Here is a 27,688-nt window from a genome sequence, read left to right as displayed (position 1 = left end):
TTGATCCTTTTTGCTGGTCTTCCCTGAGCACCCCAAATCAAGAGTGACTGTGTCTATTTTTTGTTCAAAGGCAGCTTGTGAGTCCCATATTTCAGCCAGGATGAGATCTAGCTTGTCGGGTGAATATATCTAAATAGGCAGGTTTAAAGGGCATAGCAGAGTCCCTGGGGGAGCCCTTCAGTGATATGATCTGTCCCAGGGTGTTCCGGTGTGGTATGGTGGATCCTGTCTTTTTATGTGTACCCATCTTGGTGTCCTGCAGTAGATTCTACCACCTGGGTTCCCGAGGTAGGGGGTATGGTCCTGGTAAGCTCCCTCCAGGATATTTGTGTGTCCTGATAAGTCCTCTGGAGCTGCCCTGGTGAGGCCCCAATTGCAATTTGTTGCCCCCTGTAGAACATTTCCCACATTGTCACAGGGGGATAGAGTACTGTCAGAGCATATGTGGGGGCCCGATGGATAGCACTTGTAGTTTGGTGCTATAGACAGGGCTGGCTCTCTCCTCCTACCCTCTCAGGCCCCCAGCTAGTGGCCTAGCACCCAAAACTACAACTAGACCTTGATGAGGGCTCACTTATCATGCAATCATCCACCGCAATGCCACTCCTACCTGTACATGGGCAAGTGATGAATGAGCAGCCTCACATGTGGGCTCAGTTGGGCATCAAGCACGGTGCAATGTCTTCAGCAAACCCAATGCTTAGCCTTTGTGCAGCCAGGCTCGGAAAAGAAAATGCTGCACAAGTCTTAGCGGTTTGGGGTGGGGCCATCACGGTTTAGATTTCGCCCCTTCACTTTAATCACCGGGAGTGCAGTGCAATGGTCCCCAAGCTCGAGTCCTGGCCCTCCGTGGGTAGGACCACAGTCATTGACTCAAGTGCGAGGATGCCACCAGGACACATTCGTCCTCCTCTGTGCGTGCCTTGCCTCTGGTCTTCTCTCTCTCTCGGCGGTGGTCAGGTAGCATGGAGACTCCTCCAGACCCAGAAGCAGGTGGAGGGGTTCTTGTCCCCCCAAGCAGTCCAGGCAGCCCTGTAGTCAAACAGGCCAGACTGCGGCCAGAAATTCCCCAATGAACAGCCACCATCTTAGGCGGTCAGCCACGCCCCCAGTCAGCGGCCTTTAGTGCACTTTTTGGTTCCAATAGGTATTTAAGAGGACATTCTGACTTGCCTCCATGGTGTCAGTTTTTCAAAAGCTCATTTCTAAGTTGATGGTGTTCACACAATTCAAGATGATTTCCTAATTTATGCATGATTCATAGAAGAACAAAATCGGATTGTCGACCTTGTGTGGGTACTCTAGTAAAATAATGGTTGACTGTAAAATTGTGAACGTTTTTTACTCAGCTGATGGAGTATTTGGGTCATAGCCTGTCACTAGAGGAAATAAACCAAAAAATGATCTGCCAAAGGTCATTACTGATGCCTGTCCACCTCTGAGTAGGGAACAATATAAAGCCTTCCTCAAATTAAAAAAATATATTTATTGCTTTGTAAAGGGTTTCGCTGTGATTGTAGACCCGCTGAAACAATTGCTCCTTAAAGGTGTTTCGTTTGGGCGGGTGAGGCTAGAAGTGAGCTTTTAAAAATGCTGAAAGAATGATATTAGACGTGCCTGCTTTGACACCAGACCAAGAGGGTGAATTATATGTGGTTAATGTGGATGCAAGTGCTATTGGAACGGGTGTGGTTTTGAGTCAGAACATTGGTAACCGTGCACATGCAGTGGCTTTTGCACCAAGGTGTATGTGTAAAGCTGAACTACATTAGCATACCATTAAACAGGAAGTCCCCTCTTGTGTGTGGGCTAGTGAACATTTGGAACCTTGGCTTGGGCAGAACGTTTCTATTATGCACATATCATAACCCCTACAATATCTTATTGAATAAGACATGGGGAAGATATCACCAAGACTTGGGAGGCTATTATAAGATGACAGGAATTTAATGTTAGGACGCAGCACATTTCTGCTGAAGACAATGATAGAGTAGATGTTTTTGCTTAGGTTTCTCTTTAACTATGAGAGTGAGGATCCAGCCAGCATGCAGAAGTAGAATGTGTGGTATGTATGGTGGATAGTATGGCCTGGGCGTTGTGGTTTGATTCCAGGAATAGAGCAAGTGCTCACACTCAGACAACACTTTGACTAAGTTTAGAAAGTTTGTTGTGAAAAGCTGGATGACAGAATATCGTTTACAAGACGAACTTCAAAGCTTCAGGATGAACTGAGTACTGAGAAAGGTATAGTGCTGGAGGAGGAGAGCATTTTTCCTCCAAAGGCACTGCGTTCAAGGTTGTTAACTTTAGTTAAGTATGTCATAGTGCAGATGAATATCTTACTACCCGTTTCAACCAGGTGACACCCGTGGATTTTCCCAAAAAGGCAATGGCAAAGATTGTCCTTGATTTTGTGTGTCCTGTGCAAGGTTTGTCTTATGGCAAATGCTATGTTATAGATAGTTCTTGCGGATTATCATTCCAAGTAGGATAATCATTACTTTGTGAAAGATCCTACTATACGCAGGATTGTCAATTTTCCGGAAAGTATGTTTACTGTGAAGGATTAACTGGAGGGGTTTTGGTGTCAGATAATAGCGAGCAATTTGTGTCCAGGGGAATGGAAGAGTATTTGCCTTGTTTTTTTTTTATATAATATTTTATTGGCAACAGAAATAACATAAGAAGGTAAAATACAGTGAGCGATGACCAAATGAGTCTCCCACGATGCCCATTCAGCATATGACAAAACAACCACGGCGAATGTTGGTCTCAACCTCCCCTTCCCGTCCCCCTGTTCAAAGGTGGGTGGTGTACATCCGGATTTCCTCATCCAAGGCTCCATGTGGGTTTTCACTTCTTTGAAGAGTAATACCCCTATACTGACACCGTGCAGCCCATATTTTGTTGTGCTTTTGCGGGCACCCCATGGCTTTGTAGAGAAGGGCATGCACCTAGCCAGTCTATAATTCCATTTCTCTATGGGCCGGGGTTCCACACTCTTCAAAGCCCTAGCAATGTCCCTTTTGCCACCCCTATCCCCAGCCATAGCTGCATGGACCTATATCTATCAGTGTCTAACTCAGGTATTATATGGTTGAGTGCAAATCTTGGGTCTCTGGGTAGGGACTAGCCCAACACCCTCTTCCAAATGGTTTCAGCCTCCCTCCCATATGCCCAGACTATTTGCGTAAAGTCTTCCCTCTCTGAGTTGCATGGTAAACAGTGTGGCGAGGAGATGGTCCCCATTCTCTAAACTCTATCTAATGTACAGTACACCCTATGACGGTATTTCCATTGTATAAATATAAACTGGGAGGCAATGGCTGAGTTGCTGGGGGGAGGTCTGTGCCTCCCTCCAGCCGTCCACAGAGAGTTGTACCAAATCTCCTTTTCAAGCATCCCGCAACCTGTTGAAGAGGTCTGGTAAATTTATCACTAAGGATCGATAAACTTGAGACGTTTTATGTTTTGTCAATTTGTCTTGTAGAATCTTGGCCTCCAGGGTCCTATATTCTGGTATGTCGGTAGGCTCTGCCACATAGGGTGGAAGGGCGTATTGGAGATGTAAGTACCTAAAAGACAATGTGTGCGTTATAAGTCATATTGTGTTCCTATGTCTGAAAAGGACTTCATTGTGTTGCCTGGCAGGATATTGCCCTACTTGGAGATGCCAATTATGTCTCCTGATTTAAAACCCTGGAGGTTGGATACCTGCGGCATGAGGCTCCTGCAACGGAGTAGGGTTTCTTTTTTCAGGCTTAGCCTCCATTATGAGTGTTTCTCCAGATTTGGATTGTCATGGTTGTGGCTGGTGGCATGCCTTTTTGGGGCATTCCCCCATACAACAAGTGTAGTAGAGAGGTGCCTAGCATCGCACATTTTTTGGTTGCATAGGCCGGGTCTGCTTCAGTGTCAAACCACCACTCATTCACTTTAATGAGAAGTGCTGCCCTATAGTATGTAGTCATGCCCAACGTCATGATGCTACCGTTGTATGTCGATTTATAGCATTTGGAAAAAGCTATCCTTAGAGTACAGTGGCTCCCCACGAAGTCGTGCACAAGCAAGTCAAACCTCTTGATAGAAGTGTGTTAAAGGATATGGATAATTCTGTAATTGACAGAGCAGCCGGGGGCAGGGGGGACTACCATTTTGAAGATGACAGAGAGCCCCATGATGGATAATGGTAATGTTGCCCAAAGTCCTAGATCTTTATGTAGATGATCTAATTTGGGTTGGATAGTGCTCACCCAGGTGCGATGGGGGTCTGTCGTTAAATACCCTTCTAGATATTGTACATCATCTTTCAGGACCTGCTGCTCAGACACCCAGTGAAGAGCAGGTCAGGCAATGGGGTATACCAACGATTAGGCCTTGTTGATAGTGAGCCACAGGAAGTTTCCAGAAATGCAGAGACTCTGGAGAACTCGAAGATGGGGCTCTTGAGGGTCATCTAGAATTAGCACAATATCATTGGCATATAGGGTTAGCTGTCAGAGATACCAGGCGCCCACTCCAGGTCCTTGATCAAGGCATCCACTCTCAACCATCCCGCTAGAGGTTCAATCGTAATGGCAAACATTAACAGTGATAATGGAGAATCCTGTCTCATTTCTCTATGTATTAGGAACTGGTCCAACATCGAGCCCCTCCACCCCCCACTCTCACCCTAGTAACTAGATCTATGTACAGCAGCCTTTCCCAGAAGGAAAACAAGTCGTTTTTGCCATGTGAGGTGAGATTGTCGTAGTAGTTGTGTCCATCCTGACATTTTTTACAGGGCCTTCTCAGTGTATAGGTGAGTGCTGCATTTCCCACCAAAGATTGTGTCTCTCTTCAGCCACTCCCCCGTAATCTCCAGGATATCGAAAAAGAACCTTTTTTCTTGGTAGATGACCTTCAGTCGCAATGAGAAGAGTAGCATATACTGAATTTGGAGCCCTTGCAGTTTTTGCTTGAGTGCTAGGCAGGCGCATCTCTTTTGTTGAACGTTTATTGTATAGTCCAGGAAGACAATCATACCTGGCTGCTTTTCATAGTATTGCAGCCTGTTTCTGCAGTGTTCTAACCCCTTCGACGCTCCAGCTCGTCATGGAGTTTCCATTGATTTCAATGGAAATTGCATGTAATCCCATCTAGTGCCTTAGCATCCAAGTGGCTAAGGATGATGCAGAAGAGTCTCCTTTTACGTACCTGGCAGATCTCTTAGATCTGCACATCAACATCTTATGGTCACCCCAAAGTATCTCAGATCCCGCAGATGCAGTCGCTCTTTCCAAGTGCAAGTGGCTGGACTCTGGAACAAGCTGCCTCTTCCGCTTAGGCAAGCCGTGAACCTACTTGCGTTCAGGAAACAATTGAAAACCTTGTTGTTCCAATAAGCAATATAACCGTTCACCCTTGGGTTTTGTTTTCTCTCCTTGCATCTGCTTTTTTTCCGTCTCAGGGCCGAGATACTCTATAGAGTAGCTGTGCGCTCTACAAATCTATTTTAACATAACATAACGTCTCAATCAACGAAAATGAAGATGCGAGCAATATGGGTTGCAGTGGAGCCCCTGGGGGTGGTTTCGGCACCAGAGACTTATGTGCCCGCTCCAAGGCATAGCAGGTGTATAGTTCTTGCATCGCGAGCCAGGACTGCAGCCAGGTCACTACAAACTGAGAGGGATACATACCCTCCACTCCCTCCAGGATTCTTAAGGTTCGGATGTTGTCCTGCGGGAGTGCCCCTCCATGTCCTTCACCCACGCTTCGAGGTGGTGGAGAAATTTTTGGAGTCCAGAGACTGTAGTTTGTAAGGTGCAAAGCGTGTTGTCGACTTCAGAGAAGCAATTTTCTGCACCTGTGACCAGTGCCACTGTGTTGCGCAGATCCTTGTTGATGTCCACTTTCAGCTCATCTATACTACCTTCCAGGGAGCATCTGGACTCCAGTATTGCATGTAGGATGGAAGCCGATTGCTCTGGGAGCAGAAGGGTTACAGGGAGAGGCTCACCCTCAGAGTTTGTGTTAAGTCTCGTGAATTTGTTAATTCTTCCCTGAGAGGCCAAAATAATTTTACACCGGGGTGGGGGGAGGGGGGGGGGGGGAACGTGGGATTAAACAGTTTGAAGACCACAGTGGTCTGCATGTACTGGAGATACAAATTGCAGAACCTGGAGATGCAAAATGCCCGCTTTGGTGTGCAAAATTGTCTAATCATATTCATGCTTCAAAAAAGGCAAAGTCACGTTTCGTTTGAAAAGCTCCTTTGTGCTAACTTGAAATCCTCTTTCAGAAGGTGTTTAGCTGGAGGGAAACACTTTCAAGCAGTCCGGGGTGTCACATGGCTTGCGAAGTGTTAGATTATGAAACCACCTACATTATTCCACACCGCAGCAGCCGTCGCTGAAAACTCTATTATTTCCTGCCTTTCCCAGCTTGGCAAAATTTCTCAACTGAGGCTGCAAGCGTCACCAGGCTGTGAAAAGATATGTGGCCCAGTTGGAGCTCGAGATCTAAGTTTAAGTGAAGTTCATGGGAAGTCTCTTCCATTACCTACCTAAAAAAATAAAAGTGCACACTAGAAAGCTTACCGAATGTGCTATTAACGTTTTTTGTTCCAGAAACGCTTTTCATGTTCTGTTTTATAGCTCTTTTATAATGTGCGCTTTGCCAAGTCAATGATTTTAACTAACAAAAGTTTGATGCAATGTTTACCTACTTTTCGCCAAGTAATCTAATCACTCTTGGATTTTCATTTGTCCAAACTATTTAAGCAATTTTGAGTTAGGTGTAATAAGGACGCTGTGATGTTCCCAGTCAGCTCCCCTTTTTGTCGGCCAAAATGTCTGTTTTGGTCAAGGGAGAAATCCACTGCAGAAATTTTACAAGGGGTCTTTGGGGTAGCAGCCGACCACCGGGAGGCCTGCACCCCCTGGTATTTTTGGGCCAGTGGTGCGGCCCAGAGCGCAATTGAGCTTGGGTTGTGCGTGTTGGGGGCTGGGGGTGCGGGGAGGTATTTAAGCGGACATTTTGTCTGCTGTGTCACCATTTTGGTAAAGTGACCTGGCAGTCGGTCCTGGCAGGAGTTTTGGCAATTTATTTCAATTTAAATTGTGTCAATCTTTAAAAAAATTAGCGATCCAGAAGTAGCGGAAGCAAAGCGCCTGCTCGCAGAAGCAGGGCGCATGGACTTAGTGGTGCCGGCAGCAGATGATGCGCGTAAGCCGCGTCATGCAGCTCGAGGGGTGGCGGCAGCACTGTGGGCATGCTCGCTGCTGCCCCCCCGCCGCAAAAAGTGGTAAAAGTGGTAGGTGGTAGTGGCCCTGGGCAGAAGGCTGCAGCTTCAAAATCACGGGCCAGGGACAGGGGGCGGGGTGCCACGCGGCGTCCTGAACTGTGACAGAGGCAAAATGGGGAGAGATTGATGCAGATTTGTACCAGCAAAACAAGGGGGGCACTAAAATTCGGGAAAATCACATACACGGCCAGCGGGCTGCCACTGACTTACAGCCCCTTTCAGAGCCGCCCCATCCGGGGGGGCATAGTGAGGGGTGTACACAGCAAAAAACCCAGGGGGAGTGCATGGGGCGTACTGGGATTGCAATAAAGGATCCTGCACACTGGAGTACTGTAGATTTAGGCACGAATGCTCCAAGTGTGCAGAGTGACACCTGTTAGTACAATGTTTCGGGGCAGGATACAACGCGCAAGGTCAACAGCATAGCCAAGGTTTCCAGCATAACAGCTCTTTCCAAGGCCAAGAGGGACAGCAGATGCGCGCTGGCAGGGGAAGGAGGGGATCACAAGGGTCCATGGGAAAAGGCCTGTGCACTCATTAAGCTGGAATGCTTAGAGTGCTGGCTGGCACACTACCCTTGTTGGGAGGATGCTACTTTATTGAGCTAGGGGAGGGGTTTACGTTGGGGTATGAGGGACCAAGATTAGCCAGGTGGGCGGAGAACTTGAGATCAGTTAAAGGACACAAAGCAGTAGTGTGGGATAAATTGTGCAAGGAAGTTGAAGAAGGGCAAATGGCAGAACCATTCGGACATCTCCCTATCACAGACTTGATAATATCCCTGATTAGGGTGGTGCCCAAAAAGGAACCCGGTCAATTTTGATTGATTCAGCACCTATCGTGGCTGGAGAGATCCTCAGTGAATGATTACATAGCAGAGGACTTGACATCAGTGTTGTACTCATCAGTAGATGTAGCCTGGGCAATAGTGGAGATGGTAGGAAATGGTGTAGAGATGGCAAAATGTGACATTAAGTCAGCCTTCCGCTTACTGCTGGTACACCCGGAGGATTTCCAATTGTTGAGAATACAGTTGAGGGACACATTTTTGTGGACAAGGCATTGCCCATTGGATGTTCCATTTCATGTGCACTGTTTGAGCCTTTTAGCTCGTTTTTGCAATGAGTTTTCACGTGGCAGACAGGCAAATTGATGGTGACACACTACCTTGACGACGTCATCCTGGTGTGTCGACCTGGTTCAATAGACGGTCAACAACAGTTGAACAGTTTGAGAGCTCATACGTTTACTGGGAGTGTACCTGGCCCCAGAGAAGACACAAGTTCATAGTACGGTGTTGTCATTTCTGGGCATTGAACTGGACTCTTTGGCAATGGTAGCATGCCTGCCGACAGACTAAAAATTTCACATGATAATGCCGATTGATGACATGCTGGCCAGACGGAAAGTGACAGTAAGGGAGGTGCAAGTGCTGCTGGGACACCTTAATTTTGCATGTAGAGTAGTACGGGCAGGAAGGACCTTTTGCAGGAGACTGGGCAGGTGCCTTGCGGGCATCACACTCCCACATTACCAGATGAGATTGTCCGTAGGGACAAACAAGGATTTACGCATGTGGCAAAAATTTCTAGAGGATTTTAATGGCATCCCAATGGTGATGCCCAAAGAATGGGACTGGGACGTGCACATATACTCAGATGCAGCGGGGGCCATGGTTTCAGATTGTATTGGCAGGGAAGATGGTACGCAGAAGAGTTGCAATTACATTGGAAGGATGGGGGCAGCAGCATTGCCTTTTTGGAACTATTCCCAATAGTGGTATAAACTACAGTAAGGGCGCAGGACCTGGCACACAAGAAGGTTGTCTTAAGGATAGACAATATGACAGTGATGCAGGTGGTCAACAGGCAATCTGCTAGGGATGCACATGTACTCAAGTTGATGCGAGTATTTGTACTACTTTGTCTGAAACATGACTTTACCTTCCAAGCCAGACATGTGCCGTGGGTGGACAATTACATTGGGGACGGTTTGCCTTGTTCACAGTGGGAGAGTTGGTCGGCAGAACAGGTCGCGAAGGTCTTCAATGGAGCGAGGTGCACATAACAGAAGGGTTGGTGGAGGTGAAGTTAAAACAATCAAAGATGGACCAAAGGCGAAGGGGAAAAGGGGTAGTGTTGAGAGCCTCAGAAGGCACAGCGGTATGCCCAGTGAAATGGGGGGCTCATTGAAGAAATTCGGGGGCAGCCAATGATGGTGTGTTTAGAAGGGTGTCTGGAAAGGGGGTCAAAGCAGCTCAGCTGCTTTGGGTGATGCGGAGAACATTAAGGGTATTGGGGGAAGCCCCAGGGGAGTACGGCACTCACTCCTTCCGGATCGGGGTTGCAAAGGATGCAGCAAAGCAGGGTTGGGGGGGAGGACAGGTCATGCGCTTGGGGAGGTGGAAGTCAGATTGTTCTAAAACATACATCAAAATGGGGGAGATGAGGCATGATGATGTTTAGTGTATCCGTACTTACGCTTGTGTCTTTGCAGGTGGAGTGGCTGGGCCAGCTTCGGCGGAGCTCTCTATATGGATAGTGGGGCACTCTTTTGTTAAATGGGTAGAGTGACATGAAATTCAAAAAGGGAAAGGCTTGAACCTTGGGTTAGATTAGTCATTATTCAATGTTTAGTGGCATGGAAGGGGAGGTATGCGCTGGCGCGAGCTCATACCGTTCTTGAACAAATGCATCAAAAATAAAGTTTGTCCAGATGTACTGATTATGCACCTGGGTGAGAATGACCTGGTGGTGTGCAAAGGTTTTGCGCTTCTCAAACAAATGAAGCAGGATTTGTTAGCAATCAAACAAGTATGGGCAGGGTGTATTATCATTTGGTCAGAATTCATTCCCAGGAGGCATTGGAGAGGGGCAGAACAGCCCTTGGCAATTGACAAAGCGAGGAGAAAAGTTAATAGGGACATGAGGTATTTTTGTGAAAAGGAAGGGATAGGGAGAGTACAACATCCAGAATTGAAGTACGCGGCGGTGTATTTTTCAGAGACAGTGGTGTACACTTGTCACGCTTTAGGATAGAATTGTATTTGATACAGATGAAAGAGATCATAGATAGATCCTTCAATATTAGAAGATATCCGAAGCACCCTAGGTTGGGGGGTCAGAAAAGTCATAAGTTAAGCGCAGAGGAGGACTTTTCTGAGTTGCGTGTTTTTTCTGGAGTTTTTAAAGGTTTTACAGGTTAAATTTATGGTGGGCCACAAGTTAATCCGGGAACAGGCAATAACGGGAAGGTAATTAGGAGATGTTTAGGTAGGTAGATGTTTTAAAAATAGATAAGAGGTTACAGGATTAAACGTTCAACGGTTAATGATTGTCAAAGGGTTGTAAACATATGCAAAGATTTGGAGAGGGGGGAGCTTTAGGGGTGGGGGGAGGCAAGATAGGTAAAAAATGTATAGCGAGGATTAGTATATAAGGAAAAGCCCAAAGGTAATGTTTTGTGAGGTGCACCTGTCTTCAATAAAGCAGCCTTGTTCACACTTACATGAGAGTTTTGGTGGTCTGTGCTGTGCCTCCCCCTCTGGCTCAGTGCAAGGAAGAAGTTCTCTCATTATATGTGGCTACTGTACCCTGAAACTTTGTTACAGGTCTTCCCATCAATCTACAGTTGTTTAGTATTTCGGTCACTCGTTCGCCCTTCCCTGACAGACCATAGGACTAGATGGAATTTTTATTCCGCTCTCAGAATTGGAGGAATTTGACTCACCTTACCTTATGATTTCTGGGACCATCAGCTACCATGCTCTAATTTAGAATCAGGCTAAACTGTGGTCTGGTTGAGCAACGTGCTGTTTTTCGGATACATCAGGGTTACATTAGTCGAGTGGTATGGTATAACATCAGACACAATTTGAGGGAGAATTTAGGATTATAATCTAATTCCTCTAGATATTTGGTGTTGGATTCCCTGTGCTTCTTGCTATAAGTTGTTTTGAGCTTTTTGTAGTCATGGCATCTATCCTTATGGTAATAAGAGGTGAATGGAGTCAAGCCCAGTGCAGGAGGATTCCTTGGACAACTATCCTAAAATGTGACCAAGTAAGGGATTGTGGACATTTAAAACGGTTGTATGATGTTACAACACATGCTTTTATCCGGCATGCCATTGCAACGCAATCTTTTACCCTGACTTGCTGACAGGGGTGCGCTGGAGTTTGGAATTGTATAACTTACTATTCCAACGCCAGTCTGTGCAACAGTAGGAAAGGTGTTGGTGTTAAATCCAACACCTTATACCCCCTAGAGCAAGCCATTTTCTTTGTAATGGCATACGGGGTAAAATCATGCGTTGTCATGCCTGCGTTGTAACCTTGTTTCCCATTTAAAACAGAAAAAGTGGAAGTCATCAATTTGTATGACTTCATGTTGTTTGTTTCTCTAATACCTGCTCCTATGATAAGTATTGTCACTGTCCGTCCCAGATGATTTGAAAACGTTAAGACTGGGCACTACCTTTAACTACGCGTGGGCAAAGATGTCAAACTATTTCTTAAAACGTGGCTAACTTTGTGAATTCCTCAAAGTTAGAAAAGTTTAGAAACAAAAGAAAATCCTGTGGAAATATTTTGTGAGTAAATCCCAGTAAATTCCACAATTCGGCCTCCAGGCAAAGTACTTAAACTTGACAACTTTGCAAGGTGTAATGGTTGTATACCTTGCCCTTGTACCAATTGGCTTACCAGCTCCCATCAACAGACCCTTTGTCAGCCCCAATATCTAAATGCAATCATAAATGTTGCTTATCCTAACCAACTTTCTGCATGTGGTTAGGTCCCAAGCAAACCAGTCCGCCACTTGAACATTATCCCATTCCAGACTCCCACTCTATCTGTTAGCCATTTACAGGCATTCTTTTTATATGACCACAAACTTTAATGACCACTAAAATAAACCTTAATTATAGCACTCCATCACTAAAACTCTGTGCAATGCCTAAGTCTCATCCAGTCGGCTTCTAAATGCTTCCAGGTCAAGCCAGGGTGGATTGTAAAGAGTTTCATGTTAAGGAGCTAGAAAAAAAGAGCCTTCCTGTTAGCAAGTGCCAAAATGTCAGGTGGCAAGTAAAACAGTGTGGCTGCTTTGGCAGCAATGAAAATTAGGTTGTAAGCAGTACTTTATTTGTTTAAAAAAATAAAATAAAAAAAGGAAAGTGTAGGGGGGCAAGCTTTTCTTGGGAGCCTGCTACTGGGGTTGCTGATTACAAAGGGTGGCTTCGCGGCTTTTTTTTACCATTTTAAACGTCTCTCTTTATGTCACTCGTGAGGCTCGGCTTCATAACTCTGCTCTCATTTGTTCTCGTTTTTTTCTATTTTTTCATCTTACTTGCTCCCTTCCCTTCATTTATTCCCTTTTTCTCTCGTCAAAGTCTTATGATGAGAAAGAAGTCCAGGTGAAATAAGGTGATTGCTGGTGTCCACCGCCCAGGGCTTTAAGTGGGACGGGTCTTGCCAGAGAGAACAAGTGCCAGTTTTAAAAAGCGGGTGCTGAGACGGGTCCCTATCAGGCTCTCCATTTTAATCCTCACCCTCAGTGTGGGGGAAAAAAATTCTGAACTCGCAGGCAGCGTAGCCATCACTGAAGAAGAAAAATGGTTCTGTCGGGAAAACACAATTACATTGGCGATATACTGTATATACAATTAAGAGACATGATTTTAAGGAGAAATCGTGAAAAACAAACAAACACCTGACCACACAAGAAGATATAGGCAAATTATTGTATTTTAACCTTCTGCACGGTTTGAATCAGTTGCAGCAGTCCAGAACATACAATAAATAAACAACGTATACAGTTAAGAAGTGAGTCGTGACTGGTGGCTGGGTGCTCAACGGAAGATTAGACAGAAAACACATTCATGAACATACAAATATATATATATATATACAATATTTAAATCATGTGTTTCCACAATTCATTACACTTGTTTCAAAACGGATCAATTATTTCTTTTGTTCGTTGAAACTTGTGTGGGTCATTCTGACGAGCTTATGTTGTTTATTTATTGTATGTTCTGGACAGCTGCAACTGATTCAAACCGTGCAGAAGGTTAAAATACAATAATTTGCCCATATCTTCTTGTGTGGTCAGGTGTTTGTTTGTTTTTCACGATTTCTCCTTAGAATCATGTCTCTTAATTGTATATACAGTATATCGCCAATGTAATTGTGTTTTCCCGACAGAACCATTTTTCTTCTTCAGTGTACCTACCCACGTTCTGAGGGTTACTGGGTTACCTCATTACGTTTAATGGAGTGTAGCCATCACTGGCCTTCCAAAAGACTCCTTGGTTTGATAGTGATCAGAAATCTGCAGGGGGCAGTAGGGGTGGAGGGCAGAGCTCAGCTGTAAATGTAATGCCTGAAAAGTCATTTCCTGGTCTGTAGTCATGCTGCCCAACAACAGTGGTTAATTTGTAAAACAGTAAGTGCCAGGGCCCTCGTCTGGAGGACAGGGCAGCTTGCAACATACATTGCCTCTGCCAATGACAGTACCAACACAATTACTAACCATCACACTCTACAAGTGTGACAGTTCATACTATTCCTACCCCCAACGCTATAAGAATGGCTTGGGTGGCACGTATTAGTGATTTTTAATGTAAATTAAATTAGTAAACAGCAGTTGTTGTGCTCATACCCAAATTTGACAGACAGCGCCACCATGTGGCAGACTGTCACAAGTGACGAGTGCCGGAAAACACCAGCTCAAATTAAGCACTCAATGATACACTCTACGGTCACTGGTGAGTGGAGCGAGATGAGGGAGCAGTGTGGCGCTGAGAGACAGAGGGATATGCTGATTGCTCCCCACTATGTGTGGTTTTAGGTAGAATGGAAAGGGTAACTCAGCGGGTTGAGCCCTCGTTTAAAGTGTAGGTCACTGATTGGAACCCCTCGTTGGGCAGTGTCACTGTTCATCCTTTCTAAGTGGATACAACTGGAAAAGACTCAGTATTCATTGTTTGTTAGTAAGTACATGTGATCATACCCACCAGCACACACTGCTGAGTAAGTGAAAGAGGATTTGGCTTGACTGTCGTTGATGGAAATGCAGCGGTAAAGGCGAGGAAAGAAAAGGCTGGCAGATTTTGCTTTGATGACTATGTGTGTGTGCCTTTCCCTTGATTATAGGCAGTACTGGGAAACTGTAACTGCCCCAGGTGGGATGTATGACGTTACAACGCATACATCTACATTGCGGTACATTACATTGCGGTTTTTACAATGCAAGTCGTTACAAAGACTTGCGTTGGAGAGTGCTGGACTTAGGAGTAGTATAATTTACTATTCCAACTCCTGTCTGCATACAGTAGGGAAGGTGTTGGATAGTAAATTATACTATTCCATGTCCTAGAGCGCCATCCAGTGCAAGTCGTTGTAACGACTTGTGTTGTGAAAACCGCAATGTAATGGCATCGCGATGTAATCCCCGCGTTGTAAACGATGTTTCCCCCCAGGTGACCAGTAACACAGCAGCAGCCCACCACCGAACTTTGTGCGCCGCCCGACCCCTCGCCTTTTGTTGCTACAAAGGGTTTCAATGCCCTGAATTTGTGTTTATTTTTTTTATTTCACATAAGCCTGCTCCCCACATGTATCCCTCATCACCTACTGTTATTGCACTGTGAAATTAGTTGCATTTTCTTCTGATGGGTGTTTATTTTTTTAAAGGGAGCTCTCGCATGGTCGCTGAAGTAAAATCTCAGACTGCTCACCCTCTTAGTGCCCAGATACGCTTACAAGAAACAGGCCCAAGCCAGTGGCGTAATAAAGGCCCCCGCAGCGTGGAGACCCAAGCTCCACGGGCCCCCCTCAGCACAATACTCTGGCCTGAGAGTTCCTGAGTTAGTCCGGCGGGGGGGCCCTCTATGTATTTTACAGGGGGAGGGGGGGCGGCTCAAGTTTCATTACGCCACGGCCTTAAGCACTTTCTGTTTATTATTGTTCACAACAGAGCTCCATGCGTACGTTTGCACTAACAAAGACGAGGAGTAGGAGTGACCATTTACTAATCAACAATTGTACAATATAAGTAGAGATGGAACAGGCAACTAAATGCTTCTATTACTTACCGGTAATTGCATTACTCTGAGTCCTACTCTCACTTATTTCCATTGGCCAGGGGTCTCACTGTGTAATGGAAATAAGTGAGAGGGCGAGGGGGTAATGAGCGAGTTTTCAGAAAGGTAAAGCCGGCCCTCTAAACCTTGCAGGGGCTCTGGGATTTCCCAAGGGCTTGTGAAGTTCTGTTCACTAGTGCAGGAGCGGTCCTTCTGTTTGCCGAGCAGGCGGGCTGCAGGCTAGTCGGGAGCTTCAAGACATGTCAGTGCTTTGGAAGAGCGTTAGGGCTGGGGCAGAGTCGGTCACGTGTCAGGCTGAGGCCTCCATGGAGCTTCTTGGGCTGGAGCACAGTCAGGTAACAGTGAGTCAGGTACGGGTCAGACTGGTATTTGTAGGGTGTGTAACGGGCTGGGGCAGAGCCAGACACACTGCTTGATTCTCATGCTGAAGAACTTTGTGGAGTTAAGAATGCTGCCAGACGTAAAGTGCTACAATACCTCCTCAAGGTTAGTAAGTGCTATTTCAGTGTTGCAATACAATACATTGGAGAGTTCAGTCTCATCATTTGAAACTGGAGCAGTTTCAAAGTAAATTACAACAAAGTAATTGTTGTTACTCGTTTATCTTATGCAGCAAACAAACCACCGACAAAGCCAATGGTCCTGGTCTGCTTTAGGTATAATGCCATTTTTGTCATTATATATCTGGCTGCAATAACAGAGAGAGGCAGCAAAGTAGTCGGGCTGCAGGCATTCAAGCCCACATTTTTAATACACATGCCCTTAATTACACTGGGTCATGCCACTTTGAGAGACCCTCTCAGTTTGTTCCGCTCCCTTAAAGCCCTGCCGCTGCCTAAAAGCACCGGTTCAAATTAAGCACTGGCTGTACTCTATTGCTGCTTTGCCTAACTTTTGAAAGTGTTTGACTTACTCATATGCACACAGTCTGAATCCGGGCTTTTCAACTTTGATGCTTTTTATGCGAAGAAAATCAAAGCCATGTTGTTCCCCTAAGTACCTATAATACTTCACCTGGCCAAGGATCACGGTGCATTCATTTTAACAGTACACTCCTCGGCCTGGCAAGCTATAATATCTGCTTTAACTTCTTCCATGAGCGAGATGGTATAAAGCAGGAATAATTGCTCCCGAGCGCGTTGCAACGCGTTACTGCCAAGTCAAGATGTACAAAGCATGAAAGATTACATACTGTGTGCTAAACCCTTGCGTCCCCAACACCCACGCTCGTAAAGCAGAGCGTCTACACAGCAAAAGGCCACGCTGTTAAGATGAGGCGCTCGTTTCCCGGGTACGTGGGGCGCGGTGACTCCTGGGTCACGCAGGTTCACGTTTATAGCCACAATTACTCCTTTCTATGTTCGCAGCCCGCCTGCTGCCTGCCACTTCAGAGATGATCTGTTCTCATGAGTAGGCTGAGTGATGGCGCGCTGTGCCTGGACTGCCCGAGTGCGCATGCGTGACCGAGAGCAGCATAGTTCGCCCCAGGTGATTTTTTTTTGCAGTTTCTTTTATGTAGCACGAAATCATCCCAAGGGCATTCTTTCAACAAATTCTGTAGTACCGCAATGACAGCGCATTTTTATTTAATAGGCAATTTATTAACTCTTTCCATGGCACGATTGACATTTAACTCAGTGGTAAGGTCAAGGGTTATTCATATATGTTGTTGAAATGAATAGATATGGCTAGAACTGCCTACTTTGCAGCAGGAGAGCCAGGCTCAGATCACGGTCTGCGCTTAACATCTGGTGACTCTGGAGAGATGTTCACGTGCATAGTAAGCAGGCCCAGCTCCAGGAATTTTATTTGGATGGGCCAAGAGTGCATTTGGGTGGGCCACTGCAGGCTCGATTTGTCGCATATATGTCTGGGCAGGCCTGCTTCAGGTCCTTCCTTTATCTCTTACAAGTCTTGCAAGGCCCAGTAAAACGCACTCTTTTCCAAATTTCTTTCTAGGTATTATCACTCTCAAAAAGTGTTTATCCATACAATGTTCCTTTGATGGGAAGGGGAGGTTTCTGAGGTCGGAGTATCAGGCAAGTGACACTTCTCTGGCTCCCTCTGTGTGAGCCTTCAGGGAGAATCCCTCTTTATTACTACCTCCACCTGACCCCGGACTCTGCAGCGCACTCCCTTACAGGCTTGATTATCCACTTTTCTGCCATGCCTCTCCAGTGCACCTTATCGCACAGCTGACCTTGGGCCCCAGCCCCATCGGGCTCCACTTTCATGTTTCCCAGAAAAAACATTAGTAAAATCACCTTCAAACCTAAAACATTGCATATAGCAGTAAATATAATTAGCACACACTTTAAAGTATGTTCCACAGTAGCCCTTATGACCTGATTGCTAATTAAGTAAACAAAAACAGAAAGGCCATGACAAGGCTGGCTTCAGCGCTGATGCATAAGTCTTTTTTGGTGCAGCACCAATAACCTCTTTCTTCATAAATACCTTTACTACCACCTTCCATCAGTGCCCCTCATCCCTCCATGGCCCCCCTATTGACCTCTTCCTTGGATTCCCTCACTGCCACACGTCATAAGTGCCCTTCACCTCCCTATATCCCTTGCCCCTTATGGCCTCCTCCTCGGATTCCCTTACTGCCACCCTCCAGCAGTGCCCCTCATCTCTCTCAAGTCCCTCCCCCAATGACCTCCTTCTCAGACTCCCTCACTACCACCCTGCACCAGTGCCCCTCATCTCACCCTAGCTCTCCCTCCACCCAATGACCTCTTACTCGGATTCCATCACTGCCACCCTCCACCAGTGCCCCTCATCTCTCTGTCGCCCCTCCCCCTCATGACCTCCTCCTCAGACTCCCTCACTGCCACCCTCCACCAGTGCCCCTCATCTCTCTGTCGCCCCTCCCCCTCATGACCTCCTCCTCAGACTCCCTCACTGCCACCCTCCACCAGTGCCCCCAATCTCTCCGTAGCCCCTCCCCCTCATGACCACCTCCTCGGATTCCCTCACTGCCACCCTCCACCAGTGCCCCTCATCTCTCTGTAGCCCCTACCCCTCATGACCTCCTCCTCAGACTCCCTCATAAACACCCTCCACCAGTGCCCCTCATCTCTCCCTAGCTCCGCCCTCTACCCCATGACCTCTTCCTCGGATTCCCTCACTGCCACCCTCCACCAGTGCCCCTCATCTCTCCCTCCACCCCATGACCTCTTCCTCGGATTCCCTCACTGCCACCCTCCACCAGAGCCCCTCATCGCTCCATAGCCCCTCCCACTACCTTCTCCTCGGATTCCCTCACTGCCACCCTCCAACAGTGCCCCTCATCGTTACGTAGCCCTTCTCTCATATGCATTTCCTTTGTTGTATAGTGCTACTCATATCATTGTAGTGTGTGTCAGTACTTTACACCACACACACATTATACAGAGACAATCAATCATACAAGTATGTAAATCAGTCTACAGGGAATGTCACATAAGCCAATGAGGATTACAAGGTGTAGGAATCACCTGTCATCCATACTGGTGGGCAGTATATTTTAAGAGGATTTGGTCTGGGGAAACATAACCTTAGAATTTAAAGAGTATTCCATGGGCGTCAGCTTTACTGATAAAAATGTATATCTGCCCAAACATACTCTTTTTAGCAACATTAGAATAATGAAAGACTGAGGAAGTTCTAACTAAATCACAAAACAAAAAAAGTGAAGTTCTAACTATACCATTCATGTTTGTATGCAGCTCTTTGGTGACAGTTCATTGGTCACTGTCCTATATTAGGATTGTAACTTCTGAACTGCAAATAGCACAAGGATCTCTGTGACAAAGGCAGTAACCCACTGAGCTGCCACATAAAATACAGTTCATCTGCATTTAAAAACTAACAGACAAATGATTGCTCTCCAGCAGGATCATTAATCACCTGTGTTATCTGGGCATTTTGTATTGTCTTATTGTTGTCCTGCATCAGCCATGATAATGATAAAAACAGTTTAAATGAAGCGCACGAAGTATGTGTCCTGCTGGGCCTGTGCAGATTTTAAAAAAGGAAACCAAATAGTAACACATTCTCTTACCTACTACTCCCTCTACTCCCTTAGTCAAACTGTGTGTCACAGGCAGCCTGATGTGATAAGCAGCTGCAGGGGTCAGGAAAGGTGAATGGGAATAAAACTTATTTTCTCCTGTGCTGCATAGAAAAAAGAAATTTCCACGCACAGAACAGTAGGCAAAGGTTACCGTTAACAAAGAAAGGATTTGTCGCCTTTGCCATGTGAAGGGGTGAAAAAAAAACAAAGCCTCGTTAACATGTTAATGGTCTTTTAAAGACCTGTGAAGTACTCGGGTGCGGTTGCGATAATCTCTAAAACTGTCTGTGTGCGCCGGGAAGCTGTCTCTCAGCCCGGGCGCACACACACACACACACAGACAGCCCTTTCAACCCGATGCTGGTGCGCACCAGCCTTCAAGCCCTCACTGCGAGGGCCAAGGCTCCTGTTTGGGTGGGACAGGCTCACGTTTGGTTGGGCCTGGCCCACCCACTAGAACCGGGCCTGATCGTAAGCGGGAATTTCCAAGAGCTAATGCTGAAAAGTCTTAATTTTATGAAAGACATGGAGGGATTTAAAACAGTAGCATACCTGCCAACTCACACGGCCCCTCCGTGTGACACACGGTGATCACACAGGTGAGGAGCCCATATCACACGATGGCGGGGAAAACGAGCTGAAAACTACTGTAAATAGTGGGTTTCCAGTTCGTTTTCAGAGGCTTCGAACTGCCGTCGCCCATTAAGGGGCGTGAACACCCCTTAATGGACCAGCCTCAGCAAGCTTTTTTTTTTTCTTCAAAGCCCCCCCCCCCCCCTTATACAGTGAGATTGTTCTTAAAATTGGCCGGCATGCAGAAGCTAGACAAGAGAACAGTGAACAAAGAAACTGAAAACGTCATATCCCAGCAGTGCTTGGGTCTGGACTACCAATCTATGATAGCAGGTGTCTCATTAGTGTTAGTGTAAATCATGAGTACTCATACATTTTTTCCAAGGAGTCAAAAGGTTTTGTCTGTGATGTGAAAGAGGGCCTCGTTGATGCCAGCAGGGTGGCAGTCAGGAGACCGGGGGTCCCGGGGTGCGGTGCCGGTAAAGTGGGTGTGGGAGAAGTGACGTAATATACACCTAGTGGCTGAATTGCACAATGTGAAACCAGTACACCTGGGATTATTCCCGACTTCCTCACTTTACATAACCGTGTGATCCTAGGCAATTGTTTTATTTCACTTTCACATTTATAATGACGTCAGAATACATGACATCAGGATGTGCACTGTACAACTGTTTGATTCAATAAACTATAATGCTGTTCTAGGTACCCAGCCTAAAGAGAGCACTTAACAAATGACTTGCATCTTCGTTCATTCATCATTGACATTGTTTTCATGGTGGAGGGGAAGAATGAATTTTTGTAAATTCATGTTTGATAACTATCGCTTTAAAAAAAAAAGACTTTTCAATGCACTGATATAATGTGCTGTACCAAGGGGAAACAGTGCTGCATCTTAATGAATTGACTTTGTTAAATTCTGAAAAGTCCTTATCTTACTTTTACACTTTTGCTGCAAGATGTTTTTGAAAATAAAGGTATTTCTAAAATTAAGCCGTGCAGGATAACCTGGTTACTTTATTTCTTTATCTTCAATTAACCTTTAAATAAAAGCTTGCCTGTTTATTAAACTTTTTTATCACTGTTAGTGCTGAGTTAAAAAACAACAGCCCAGTGCTGCTGTTGACCAGAGGGCCGCATGAAAAGGTCAGGAGGGCTGCATGTGACCACGGCCCGTACTTTGAGGATCACTGGTGTAAATAGTCCTCTTATGTCCCACAGTGTCCTCCTCCTTGATGCTGAAATAGTCAGTCTAACTTTGTTAAAAACTTAAATGTAATAAAGTAGTCGCAGATGAGCATCATCAACAAGGACACAATCCACTGTCTGAAATCTTTGTCATCACTTTTTTAAAGCTTACTAACCACTGTAAGAGCTGCAAGAGGACTTCGTTTGCGGGAGAATGCTTTGAACATTGAGACAGAAGACCAATCTGCCACTCTCATAATATTTTCCATTCTTGGTCCAACCAGAAAGGTTTTGAAGCCATGGCAGCCCTGGAAGACAGTGTTGTAACAAAACTTTAGGGGGCCCCCCTGCAGGGTACGTGAAGGGGCCCTCTCCGGTTTCAATCTGGAGCTCTCCGGCTGAAGTGCTGCGGGGGCCCCATGGAGGTTGCCCCCCGCCCCCCACAGCGGGGCCTGTTTTATGCCACCGCACGTGATCTCGGGGACAGCCTCAACTCTCATTTTAGGGTTGAGGGACCCTCCCTTTGGAAAATAATCAGCAGGGTAGCCAGTTTCACAGATGGTGAGATGGCAACAGCAAGGCATGCTCTCAGGTGTCTGCAAGCTAACGCAGAAGGGGAAAAAAGATGAATTAATGCACATGTTGAACATCTGACCTGAGAACGAATGGTTAAAATAACACAGGTCTGGCACATGCGGGCTAGGGTGACCAACCGTCCGTAAATTTCACGGACAGTCCGTAATTTCGGCCGTCTGTCCGTTGTCCGTGAAGGATTCTTTAACGGACGCCATTTGTCCGTCATTTTAACAGGGCACCGGTTGCCGCACCCTAAAGCCGAACAAAAGGGGGTGGTGATGGACGGAGCATCTGAACCAATCAAACACTCACACCCAGTCAAAAGATCTGGGTTTGATCCATCACCGTTCTTTAGCCCACTCTGCCACCCCAGTTCAGACATGGCTATATGCAAATCAGTCAGACCCTGAGCCTCATGGAAACAGTCCAGCCCGAACTGCCAAGCCATGCCTTCCCTGGACCGGAAACAAGCTTCCGAGGACCGGTTTCTGGCATTACAGCCGTCTTCAGCCCGGCTTGCTTGAATCCAGTGGCAAAGTGAGAAAGGGACTCACGTCTGAGCATACCCTGCCACACTTATGGTGGCCAAAGCGGTACAAAAGGGGGTGGTGATGGACGGAGCATCTGAACCAATCAAACACTCACACCCATTCAAAAGATCTGGGTTTAATCCATCACCGTTCTTTAGCCCACTCTGCCACCCCAGTTCAGACATGGCTATATGCAAATCAGTCTGACCCTGTGCCTCATGGAAACAGTCCAGCCCGAACTGCCAAGCCATGCCTTCCCTGGACCGGAAACAAGCTTCCGAGGACCGGTTTCTGGCATTACAGCCGTCTTCAGCCTGGCTTGCTTTATTCCAGTGGCAAAGTGAGCAAGGGACTCACGTCTGAGCATTCCCTGTCACACTTATGGCGGCCAAAGCGGTACAAAAGGGGGTGGTGATGGACGGAGCATCTGAACCAATCAAATACTCACGCCCAGTCAAAAGATCTGGGTTTGATCCATCATCGTTCTTTAGCCCACTCTGCCACCCAGTTCAGCCATGGCTATATGCAAATCAGTCTGACCCTGTGCCTCATGGAAACAGTCCAGCCCGAACTGCCAAGCCATGCCTTCCCTGGACCGGAAACAAGCTTCAGAGGACCGGTTTCTGGCATTACAGCCGTCTTCAGCCTGGCTTGCTTGAATCCAGTGGCAAAGTGAGCAAGGGACTCACGTCTGAGCATACCCTGCCACACTTATGGCGGCCAAAGCGGTACAAAAGGGGGTGGTGATGGACGGAGCATCTGAACCAATCAAACACTCACACCCAGTCAAAAGATCTGAGTTTGATCCATCACCGTTCTTTAGCCCAATCTGCCACCCCAGTTCAGACATGGCTATATGCAAATCAGTCTGACCCTGTGCCTCATGGAAACAGTCCAGCCCGAACTGCCAAGCCATGCCTTCCCTGTGTTAGGAAACGGCAGTTAGTCCTATTTCTGTGACCATGGGCCACCATCACATGACCTGGGTTATGGGTATAAATCTGTGTCCTACCTTTCTATCATTGCTCGATATCGCCATTGCTGTGACCTTGGTATCCAGCTCCTTCGTTTCCTGTGCTTTGCTGAGAGTTCCCGTTGCCATCTTTCTCCTTTTTGTCTCCACGGGCTCGTGGGAGATTTTTGTTCGTTGTTTACCTTGCCCTTCCCCGCTGGAGGTAGAGAGTAAGTTTAGTCCCCCCTTCCCCACTTTGCTTGTAGGTTTCTTTTTTGTTTCCCTCCCTCTCTGTTGCCAGCATTTGTGTTTATTGCTTGTTGTGTGAGCGGGGGCTCCCGTTCTCACTTGTTGCCACTTTTTGCGGTGTCCGCAGCGCGGTATCAATCGCGCTGTTTCTTGAATCCGGGCAATTCGCATAGGCGCCTGTCCACATCGTTGGCGCGCGGAAGTGACGTTTCGGGTCATTCCGCTTCTGGCATTGTGTTTACAAACGCTGGCGCGTTAGAAGTAAAGAGAGTCACTAGTCTCTCTTTTGTCCCTTGCCCTATTTTGATTATACGAGGGTTTTTTTTTTAGCTTGGGTTAGCGGAATCGTTTTCCCAGCCTCTCTTTTTTCCCCATTTATGGTGCTTAGCTTTGCACCTTTACTGAACTCAGAACGCTGTGTTTTGTGTGCCCCTGACTGGTTGCCATCTCCTTGGAGTGCCTTTTTCCTTTTGGAGATACCAGTTCCTACACGAAGCCAAGCCTGCGCTTACCACTGGTAAGGAGGGGGTGCATGTTGGGGTGGAACATGGTCACTGACATAGAGGCTATATAGGATCCATGTACATTGAAAGATTGTCTTTCCCTTGTTGACTCCAGGTGCAGAGGCGTGAAGGAGGGAGCCGTGTCCTGACGTTCTACAGGGTGGGAGACTTGGTGTCTCGTGTTATACCACCCTCTTTTCGGGTCCACTGGAATGCTCACAGTATAATTCTCCTGTGGGTCTTCGGTGGACAAGAGAAGGGGACTGGTGCATGCTACGCTCCTGCAGTGCTTGGGCTGAGCAGGGTCCAACAGAATATCGAGCCCACGCATTTAGCACTGCCTGAGCGAGCATGGACGTGGATGGGAATGCAGTGGGGGATGGCACAGGAGGTCCTTCAATGCAGGATATCATGGGGGCAGTACAGACATTACAGACACAGGTTCAGGAGTTACAACAGGAGAATGCCGGGTTGAAACAGGAATTGGTGGCTGTCAGGGCCAGAGAACAGTTGCATCAAAGAGGGGCCACTCCCGTTATTCACCCTGCAACCTTCCAGTATAGTGGAGGGGTTGGTCAAAGTGCAATGGGAGGTAGTAACTCCAGTAACCCCATTAATGTGACAGTGTCATCTCCGGTTGCGGTGCCATTAGCCCCTCCTGAGAGATTCACGGGAGATAGCGAGAAGTTCGGGATGTTTATGACCCAGTGTCAGCTACATTTCATGTGTAGACCGAGTGCCTTCCCTGACGATTCCGCTAAAGTAGCCTTTACAATATCCTACCTGGCTGGCAACGCGGCTCAATGGGCTATACCTTTGGTGGATAGCGACGATCGTGTGTTATACAACTACAGCGCATTTAAAGAACTGATGCGGGGACTGTTTGCCAAGCATGCGTTCATGCAGGCTAGTGATGCAGAACTGATGAAGCTCCGGCAGGGCAGACAGGATTTGTTGTCATACATCGCTTCTTTTAACAGACTGGTATCCGAGACCCATTGGCCCACTGAAAAGAGGACATCAATATTTTATCAGGGTCTCTGCGAAGAGCTAAAGGACATCGTATCACAGGTGGTAGATCCACCAGAAGATTGTGCGGCATTCATAGATCTGGTGGTCAAATTGAACCACAGGGTGTCCGAGAGGCGAGGGGAACGTAGCCGGTTTCAGGCATCCCGAGGTAGTTACGTGAAGGCTGAGATAAAGGCTGCAGGGGAAAACAAGGTGACACCCGAACCCATGGAACTAGGCGGGGTACGGGGTCCTCTGGCGCCAGAGGAGAAGAAGAGAAGGAAGGAGAACAATCTGTGCTTATATTGTGGTCAGGGGGGTCATTTCGCTAGGGAATGTCCTGTGAAGCCCTCTGGTGCGGGATTCAGTAAAAAGGTAGCCTGTGTTCAGGTAGACCGTAGGGTAGGCGGAGGACAAGGCCAACAGTATGAGGTTGTCGGATCCATAGACCAAGCACCGAGACATTTTGTTATCAACGCCCAGTTATTGCTTCTGACTCAGGACCGTGTTTCTGTTTCAGTATTGTTGGATTCAGGAGCCACCGGCAATTTTATGGATATCACTATGGCAGAGAAGCTGGGGGTTCCTTGGCAGCTGAAGGAACGACCTGAGCCAGTAAGGGCTATTGATGGAACTGAGCTGACGTCGGGGTGTATCACCCGTCGGACTGCACCTTTGGGTCTATTATGTGAGAATGGGCATTCCGAAATGGTGGTTTTCGATTTAATTGATGCCCCTTCATTTGGATTGGTGTTGGGGGTACCATGGCTGCAGAAGCATAATCCTAGGATTGATTGGGTGCAGAGATTGGTAACGTTAGATTCAGCGCATTGTTTGAGGCCTTGTTACGCAGTCGCAGGGGTACAGATCGATCCTTTGGTTTGCGCTGTAACGGATGTGGGATCTGTCCCTCATCAGTATTTGGCATTTAAGGACGTCTTTGATAAGACGATTGCCCAGGAACTTCCCCCCAACAGGGCTTATGATTGCAAGATCGACCTGGTACCGGGGGTCTCCTTACCTTGTAGCCGGGTGTACGCATTGTCAGAGCCAGAAGAAGAACATTTGAAGGAGTACATCGATGAGATGTTAAGACTAGGGTTCATTCGTCCGTCTTCCTCCCCTGTGTCATCTGCTATTTTCTTCATTCCTAAGAAGGAAGGGACCCTGAGGGCATGTGTGGATTACAGGATTTTGAATGCGGCCACAGTGAAGAACAGGTACCCTCTTCCACTCATCTTCGTGTTGTTGGACCAGCTCCGCAGGGCTACCGTATTTACAAAACTGGATTTGCGGGGAGCCTACCATCTGATAAGGATGAGACCCGGGGATGAGTGGAAGACGGCTTTTAGGACCAAGTATGGTCTGTATGAGTACACCGTAATGCCGTTTGGCTTATGTAATGCGCCAGCGGCATTCCAGTTCTTCATAAATGAGGTACTTAGTAAATATCTGGATCGCACAGTTATCGTCTATCTAGACGATATTCTTGTGTTTTCTGAAGTAAGGGCAGAGCATACAGATCATGTACTTCAGGTGTTGCAGACACTCCAGGAGCACCATCTTTATGCCAAACTAGAGAAATGCCAGTTTGACACCCAAGAGGTAGAGTTCCTTGGATTCATTATTTCAGCAAAGGGGATACGAATGGACCCGGGGAAAATACAGGCCATTGTGACCTGGCCTGTGCCTACCTCCGTGAAACAGATCCAGGTACTCCTGGGTTTCGCCAACTTCTATCGGCGATTCATTACGCATTTCTCTGAGGTAGTGTCACCGATGACTCGTCTGCTGAGGAAGGGTGTCCCCTTTGAGTGGACCAGTGAGACTCAGAAAGCCTTTCGGTCTTTATTGGAGCACTTCACTTCAGCACCTGCATTGGTGCACCCTGATCCTGCCCTGCCGTTCTTTGTAGAAACCGATGCATCAATGTGTGCTGTGGGTGGGATGTTATCCCAGCGTGACGAAACTACCGGTCACATGCATCCAATCGCCTTTTTCTCAAAGACCTTGTTGCCCGCCGAACAGAATTATACAGTGGCCGAACGGGAATTGCTAGCTGTGAAATTGGCATTCGAGGAGTGGCGACACTATTTGTGGGGTGCCAGACATGTTATCACCATCTATACAGACCACAAAAACCTTGAATTTTTCCGTTCCGCTAGGGCATTGACACCTCATCAGATGCAGTGGGTGTTATTCTTTAATGAATACGATTTTGTCATCACCTACAGGCCGGCGGCCCAGCAAGTTAAATCAGATGCCCTTTCTCGGATTCATGGTGAACCCAAAGGAGAAGGTCCTGTGAAGGAGAATAGGGCCGTGATTGAAAGTAAGCGGATAGTGGGGGCCACGGGTATGGATGATTTTCCTGTTTTGGTAAAAGAGCGATTGAAGCTTTTGGATTTGGCTCCTTTGTTATCTATGCCCCAGGTTAGTAGGAAGGAAGGGTTGTTGTATCATGGTGACAGAATGGTAATTCCTCCTTCGTTACGGAATGAGGTCCTGGAGTGGTGCCATTCATCTGCATTGGTGGCACATCCAGGGATAAGGAAAACAAGAGAACTGTGTGAGCGGTGGTTTTGGTGGGACTCCATGATAAGTGACATTCAGGGATATGTGAAGTCATGCCCTGTATGTGCCATCAACAAGCCCTTG

Source organism: Lissotriton helveticus, chromosome 4_1 (genome assembly GCF_964261635.1).
Source record: "Lissotriton helveticus chromosome 4_1, aLisHel1.1, whole genome shotgun sequence".
NCBI lineage: Eukaryota > Metazoa > Chordata > Amphibia > Caudata > Salamandridae > Lissotriton > Lissotriton helveticus.
The sequence above is the reverse complement of the archived record's forward strand: the minus strand, read 5'-3'. Positions refer to the sequence as shown.